This window comes from Urocitellus parryii, unplaced genomic scaffold (genome assembly GCF_045843805.1).
Source record: "Urocitellus parryii isolate mUroPar1 unplaced genomic scaffold, mUroPar1.hap1 Scaffold_61, whole genome shotgun sequence".
NCBI lineage: Eukaryota > Metazoa > Chordata > Mammalia > Rodentia > Sciuridae > Urocitellus > Urocitellus parryii.
The window spans coordinates 2272888-2280229 of NW_027554109.1; the positions used below are offsets into that span (position 1 = coordinate 2272888).

Consider the following 7342-nt stretch of genomic DNA (forward strand, 5'->3'; position numbering starts at 1 on the left):
GCTGCAGAGCTGCTCTCACCTAGCTGGACTTCCAGAAACAGCACAGAGAGAACAGGAAAAGTCCACAACTCAGGGGTTCAGAGCTGATGAGTGTCCAAACAAACAACACCAAACAATGAGACTCAGAAAGCCCTGTGGACATCAAGAAAGGGAAATCAGGGGAGGGCGCCCTATCCAAAAGTACCTCCAAAACATCCAGAAAGAAAGGTTCCAACCCTGAAAATCAGACATCTTAAGAGCAACAGTGGAAGGCAAAAAGTACCAAATAACACTGAGAGAAACAGCACCAAAGGAAACTGCTATCATGCTGGTGCTGTGACTCCAGAGGCTGAGGCAGGAGGATCACGAGTTGGAGGCTAGCCTCAGCAAAAGTGAAGGCCTAAGCAATTAAGTGAGACCCTGTCTCTAAATAAAATGTAAAAAGGGCCGAGGATGGGGCTGAAGAGTCAAGAGCTCCTGGGTTCAATTCTTGGGGTTCAATTCTTGGTAACCCCCCCCAAAAAATGGAAGATGACTTGAACAAGCTAATGTTCCTGTAAGTGCATGCTGTATGGCATTCCAGCCTCAAAAAACTTCCCCCAGACACAGGACTTCTTCATCCACCATCAGACACCACACAACACACCCTGGCAACTCCATATGTACAACTTCAAAATTAGAATTCAAGCTTTTATTTCACAGTTGATTGTGTTTCTGCTTCTGAAAGGTCAGGAGCCGGCCCCAGGCCTCCCAGCTGATCAATCAATACCCACCAAGATGCAGCCCATAACTTTAGGGTGTTTATTTTTGAACAGGGTCACATTAATTCACTTAGAGCCTGGTGAAACTGCTGAGGCTGGCCTCCAACATGTGATCCTCCTATCTCAGCCTCCAGAGTCACTGAGATAACAGGCAGGGGCCACCACATCTGGTAAGAGCCCACTTCTTTACATACAGGAGTGCAGGCTCCTACTCTCTTATGCCAAGAGGCCCTTCCAGAGAACAAGCCATGCCCAGACCAGGAGCTCTGGGAAGCCTGAGGATCTGGTCAATCCCCTTGCAGATCCCAAGTAGCTGCACCGTGTGTCCTCTTTTGTCCCCTGAAAAGCCCAACTCCAGGGGAATTATCAAACCCTCTGCCCAATTCCAGCATTTCAAATCAGTCAGCAGGGGCTGGGGATGTGGCCCATGCAGTAGCACATTCCTATGGCATGCGTGAAGCCCGGGTTCAATCCTCAGCACCACATACAGAGATGTTGTGTCCGCCAAAAACTAAAATATATATATATATATATATATATATATATATATATATATATATATATATATATTAAAATTCTCTCTCTCTCTCTCTCTCTTTCTTTAAAAATAATTAAATAAATAAAATCAGCCCACAGTTTGAAGCTCAGCATGCAACTGAGGCATTTTGTGCCATCAGGAGACTTCCTGTTTCTCTGCCCGGAAAACACTAGAAGCCCCTTGAAGATCAAAAGAACGTTTCTGTTATTTGTCAATTATGCTCGTAGCCAAAATAGTGGTGGGCAAATTTTGCATTCAAAAAAATACTGGATGACTCATTTTCCCCTTCCAATAATGTGCCACAGAAGATGTTTTTAATATTTTTTTTAATTGTTCATGGACATAATATCTTTGTTTTAATTTTTAATATTAATTTTTTAGTTGTAGTTGGACACAATACCTTTATTTCACTTCTTTATTTTTATATGGTGTTGAGGATTGAACCCAGAGTCTCCCACGTGCAAGGCAAGTGCTCTACCACTGAGACACAGCCATAGGCTGTCACAAATTTTTAGGAGGCCCTGGACCAACAGAAATGGATTTTCAGCTGGGCACGATGGTGCAAACATACAATCCTATCTCTCAGGAGGCTGAGGCAGGAGGCTCACAAGTTGGAGGCCAGCCTCAGCAACTTAGCAAGGCCCTCAGCAACTTTAGCAACACCCTGGCTCTAAATAAAATACAAAAAATGGATGTGGCTCAGTGGTTGAGTGCCCCAAGTTCAATCACTGGTTAAAAAAAAAAAAAGAAAAGAAAAGAAAAGAAAAAGAGATACATTTCCCAAGCAAAGGAGACTTGAAAGAGTTCAAGAACCATCCCAGCAACCAGACCCCTCAAAGGACTTTTCTCCCCCTCTTGCCAGGATGATTTTCATTCAAGAAGCATGAGTTTGGGATCAGATTCCTTTCTGAAACACACATGTGACCCACGTCAAAAAACAAAGACTAGTTAAGATGTATATTCCATTTGGCTTCTACGTGAGGATAGTCCTCTTGGGCAGCAGAAATCAATGAGAACACAAAGACTTTTCCAGTTCCCAAAGGTCCTTCCCACAGCACGGCTCTTCCTTCCATCTTCTTGCTTTTGATGAACTCTTCTATGCCATCACCTGCCTGCAGCACAGAGGGACGAAATGGTCACTATTACTGTGTTTCAGTGGGGAAAAAATGCAGTCCCTGGTCCAAACAATTCACAGACTGGTCCAACCAACCCTGGATGCCAGCACCTTCCAGGCACTGCTCTGGATGCCCCAACAGTGGAGGTGAGAGAGAAAAGTCTGCTGGGCAGAGTGGCCCACACCTGTGATCCCAGGGACTCGGGAGGCTGAGGCAGGAGGATATCAGTTCAAAACCAGCCTCAGCCAAAGTGAGGCCCTGAGCAACTCAGAGAGACATTGTTTCTAAATAAAATGCAAAATAGGGCTGTAGAGGGGCTCAGGGGTCGAGGGCTCCCCAAGTTCAATCCCTGGCACCCCCCACACCCCAAAAAAAGACATAGACAAGAAACCAGAGGCTTTTCTTTGACCTTTTCTGTTAATAGGAGGCTCGGAGGCCATAGTCACAAGTTCATGTAAATTGCAGGTTTCTGTAGCTGCTCAGCCTTCAGGGAGACCACGGGCCATGACTCTATGGTCCAGCAGCTTAGAGGTTATGGAGTGCAAACCCCCAGCTGTCATTACTAAACTGGGTGGCCAATGGATGGGCCATTTTTTCTGAAAAAATAAAATAATAATAATAATAATAATAATAATAATAATAATAATAATAATAATTACCATAAGTGCTGGGATTTGGTACAGTTGCCACTTAATAAAAGTAGACCTGACTGAAAAAAGGATGGTTGGTCGGGGCACGGTGGCACAGGCCTGTCATTCCAGGGCACCTGAAGGCTGAGGCAGGAGGACTGCAAGGTGGAGGCCAGGCTCAGCAGCTCAGCAAGAACTTGTCTCAGAATAAACACAAAAAGGGCCGCAGTATGGCTCTGCGGGGAACGCACCTGGGTCAACCCAGGTCACTAAAGTGACACTGAGTCCTGGGGAATGCTAGGACGGTCCCGTGCTCCCAAGCCCCCGGCCCCTCTCGCTGCCCCTCTCGCAGGTTCTCCTGCCCCAGGAGCCCCACAGCTGCCTGCTTGGCCAGGGTGCTCTCATCCAGCTCCAGCCCCTTCCCGTGGCTGTGTGAAGCAATGCGCGGCATCTTCGTGGTACTCTCCACCTCCTGGATCTTCAAGGTGCCAGCCGAGAGCCCAACCCACGCAGAACCACGAGCCACTACCTGCAACCCCCCAGGGATTACCAAGTGGCCATTACTAGGGAGGCTGGCAAGAGCCCGCCTCCGCTGGCGCCCCATTGGAGGATATTGGAACACTATCACTCTCCATTGGCTCAGGCATGCGCTTATGGCACCTGCCGGTAGAGTTCCACCCACACACTTCCCGCTGTGGCTCTGGGTTGACTTCCCTGGCAACAGTACTTCCAGCTTGCTCTGCGGGTGTGAGCACAGAAGGATGAGCCCCGGAGTTCTGCTCCCTGGCTGAGGAGCTGAGGGGGTGGTGGCACTGAGGAGAATTTTTCTGGGTGTTTTTTTGCTACCCGGGATTGAAACCAGGGGCTCTAAATCACTGAGCCTCAGCCTCAGTCCATTTTTGTATTTTATTTAGAGACAGGGTCTCACTAAGTATCTTAGGGCCTTACTAAATTGCTGAGGCTGGCCTCAAACTTGTGATCCTCCTGCCTCAGCCTCCAAAGTCGCTGGTATTAAAGGTTTGCACCACCATCCCTGGCACCTACGCAGAATCTTAATAAATGAGTTGAGACTTTGTCAGAAGCAAATGGCATTGCACCATTTTGCAGATGAAGAAAACCCACCCAGAGGAAAACAGAAATTCCAGAGTTAAGCGAGCTCACATGAGGGTGAAGACACGCCTGAGTTCCAGTCCAGCTGTGGGGGTTGCTGACTCTGATGTGATTTCTTTGTCCTCTCTAGACTGACTTTTAAATCTAATTAATTTATTTCGATCATTGACATCATTATTGAGGCGATGTTTGTCTGTTTCCCTCTACTGCTTTACATTATGAAGGTGGAGAACACATATTTGCCATTTTAATTTTAATTTTGGAACATGATACACAGTCTACAAACCAGTTTCTAGATAAGATTTCTTATGAATTCAAAGAAGGTTCTAAAAAACACCCCCCTGCACATGCACACACACTGTGGAATCCATGCTCTTTATTTTTATACTATGGATTTAACCCAGGGGCATTATACCACTTAGCCCCATCCTCACCCGTTTTTATATTTTATTTACAGACAAGGTTTCACTGAGTTGCTAAGGGACTCAATAAGTTGCTGAGGCTGGTCTCCAGCTTGTGATCCTCCTGCCTCAGCCTCCCAAGTCACAAAAGATAACAGCCATATGCCACTGTGCCTGGCTTCAATTATATTTTTATCCACTAAATAGGTACTAAAATGCCAAATCAATGCAATGAAACATACACCAATAATCCTATGGAGAACTACCTTCCAGAACCATGCACTGAACAATCCCATCTCTGCCACCTCTCAGTTTCTCACTCCCATCGACTTTCACCTTAAGTCCTTCCTCCTCTCTTCTCTCCAGCCCAAGACTGAGGCCCTCAGGGCCTTGTGCATGCAAGGCAAGCACTCCTTTTTTGGAGGGTTTATGGACACCCTTGTGTATATAGTGTGGTATGTGCTTGTAGTTTTAACTTGCATTTCCTAATGATTAAACACACACTTGGGCTGCGGATGTGGCGTGAGAGGTGGTGGTAGTGCACTCGGCCTGGGTTCAATCCTCAGCACCATATACAGACAAAGATGTTGTGTCTGCTGAAAACTAAAAAAATAAAAATAAATATTAAAATTCTCTCTCTCTTTAAAAAAAACAGTGGGCACTTTTTCATATGCTTGTTTGCCTCTGAAATATCTTCTTTGGAGAAAGAATAATATGTATTCTTCATATTAAGTCCTTACCAAACTCATTATTTTCATCTGCTAACTTACTTTTTAATTACTTATTTCTACCCTCGCATCCCAACATTATTCAGTAGTTCTTAGTAAACCTTGAGCCATTTCAGAGAAAAAAAAAGGGGGAAAAATATCAAAATGGAATTTTTTCAAGGGTTCTAAAGTAAAAAATAAGATTGACTCTGCATGCACCATTAAATGTGATAAATCTCTCAACTTCAGTTAAGAACAAAATAGCATCAAATGTCACAGAAATCCCTTCTCTATGCTACTTATGTCATTATGAATTTTAAAGTAGAATTGAAGGTCTTTTTTTTTTTTTTTTTACTGACATAGAGTTGATGAACATTGCTTCCAGAAAGATGAGGAAAGAACTATGCAACCAGAGCTGGTAATCAGTCACCATGCATCCATACCCAGTGCGGGTTTTCACAGAGAACATCCCTCTCTTTGAGCCTGTAGTCACTTTCATTGGCGAGGCACCTTGTTTAATTTGGGGTAACCAATTTATCCCTGATTGCCTGGGACTTCTCCAGCTTTAGCACTGAACATCTCTCATTCCCTCCAAGTACTAGGAATACTTGGACAGTTGACCACCCTAATTACCCCTTTCAGTAAAACCCAACATTGCTAATTTAAAAGCACCTCAAATCTACGTTTTATAAACAACTTTCCCTCTCCAGGTTTGTGATATATGCCAGGAAAAAAATGCCTTTAATATACCCTACTTAAAACACATTTAAGACCAGAATGGAAATTACATGAGTATTATGTCAAAAGAGTCTTGTAGCAGAAAGACTAATTTGCATTGGCATTTACAATGGAGGAAATTTACATATTACTTGTGAAATTAAAAATAAAGGTCTTAAAAAGAGACAGATTCAGAAATCTGCCTATAAGATGTTAATCTGAGAACAGTACAGAATGGAATTTTCTTCTACAGCTCAGGTGTGTGTGTGAGTGTGTGTGTGTGTGTGTGTGTGTGTGTGTGTGTGTGTGTTTAGTTGTCAATGGATCTTTTATTTTATTTATTTATATGCAGTGGATCGATCCAACCCAGGGACTCACACATGCCAGTCAAGCTGTATCACTGAGCCACAACTCCAGCCTTGTGTTGGTGTTTTTAAATCTGAATCATATTTATTGGAATAGGTAATAAACATATAGAGTATGAAAGTTCAAAAGAATCACTTTGTATGCACCATGAATTATTTCCCTTCCACCCCATCCCTTAGCCATTCAACCACCTAAACGATTGTTGACTTTTAGGATTCATTCAGAGGTGATCTATGCAAATATAAACAACTGGAATTTTTGGAGAGTAAAATGATATTTACTGAATGTGGAATTGGATTTTTACCGAGGGCCTAACCTGGAGCAAGTGTTGGGGAAACCTGCTCTACAGGCTTGCTTTAGAATTGAAGGGCAGGGATTGCCAATCTGGAAGAGCAAGGGGGTGCAGAGGCACAGCATGCAGGCACCTTTGGAGCCTGAAGGGAACCACCTTGGGTTCAGAAGGGTCACGGCAAAGGGTACAAAAGCGGTGGGGGCAGTGAGCAATTAATCTAGAGAGACAGGAAGGGCCAGCAAATACTCTTTCCTTTGGTAGGAAAGCAGTTTTGTTTTAAATGAATGTGAGCCAAAGAAAAGCAAACCAAGTCTCTAGCAGGGGAGGAAAAGCAACAAAAGTCTTGTGAGACAGTTCTCTTATCAGTTTGGACCAACCTCTGCATGATGGGTCAAATGGCAGAGTGTGAAGGAGGGAAGAAAGGTATCCAAATTCAAGAGGGTATCTACATTGACATGAAATGGAACCACCATTTCACCCAGCTAACCCACTCCTCAGTTTTTGGCAGATTCAAGAGCTTAACTAGGTGGTTTTTGACTCAGGATTTCTCATGGGGTTAGTTAGCCAAAGGACTTAAAATCAGAGTGCTACAGGGACACAGCCACATCAATATCTATATCAGCACAATTCACAATAGCTAATCTGTGGAACCAACCTAGATGCCCTTCAGTAGATGAATGGATAAAAATATGTGGCCTATATACACAATGGAATATTACTCAGCAAT

General features: G+C 44.0%; 1 pseudogene; it reads right to left on the bottom strand.

Annotated features, from left to right (window-relative positions):
- LOC144249052 (ruvB-like 1) overlaps positions 1-3626 on the bottom strand; it is an 89679-nt pseudogene extending 86053 nt beyond the window's left edge.
- Positions 3627-7342: the final 3716 nt, after the last annotated feature.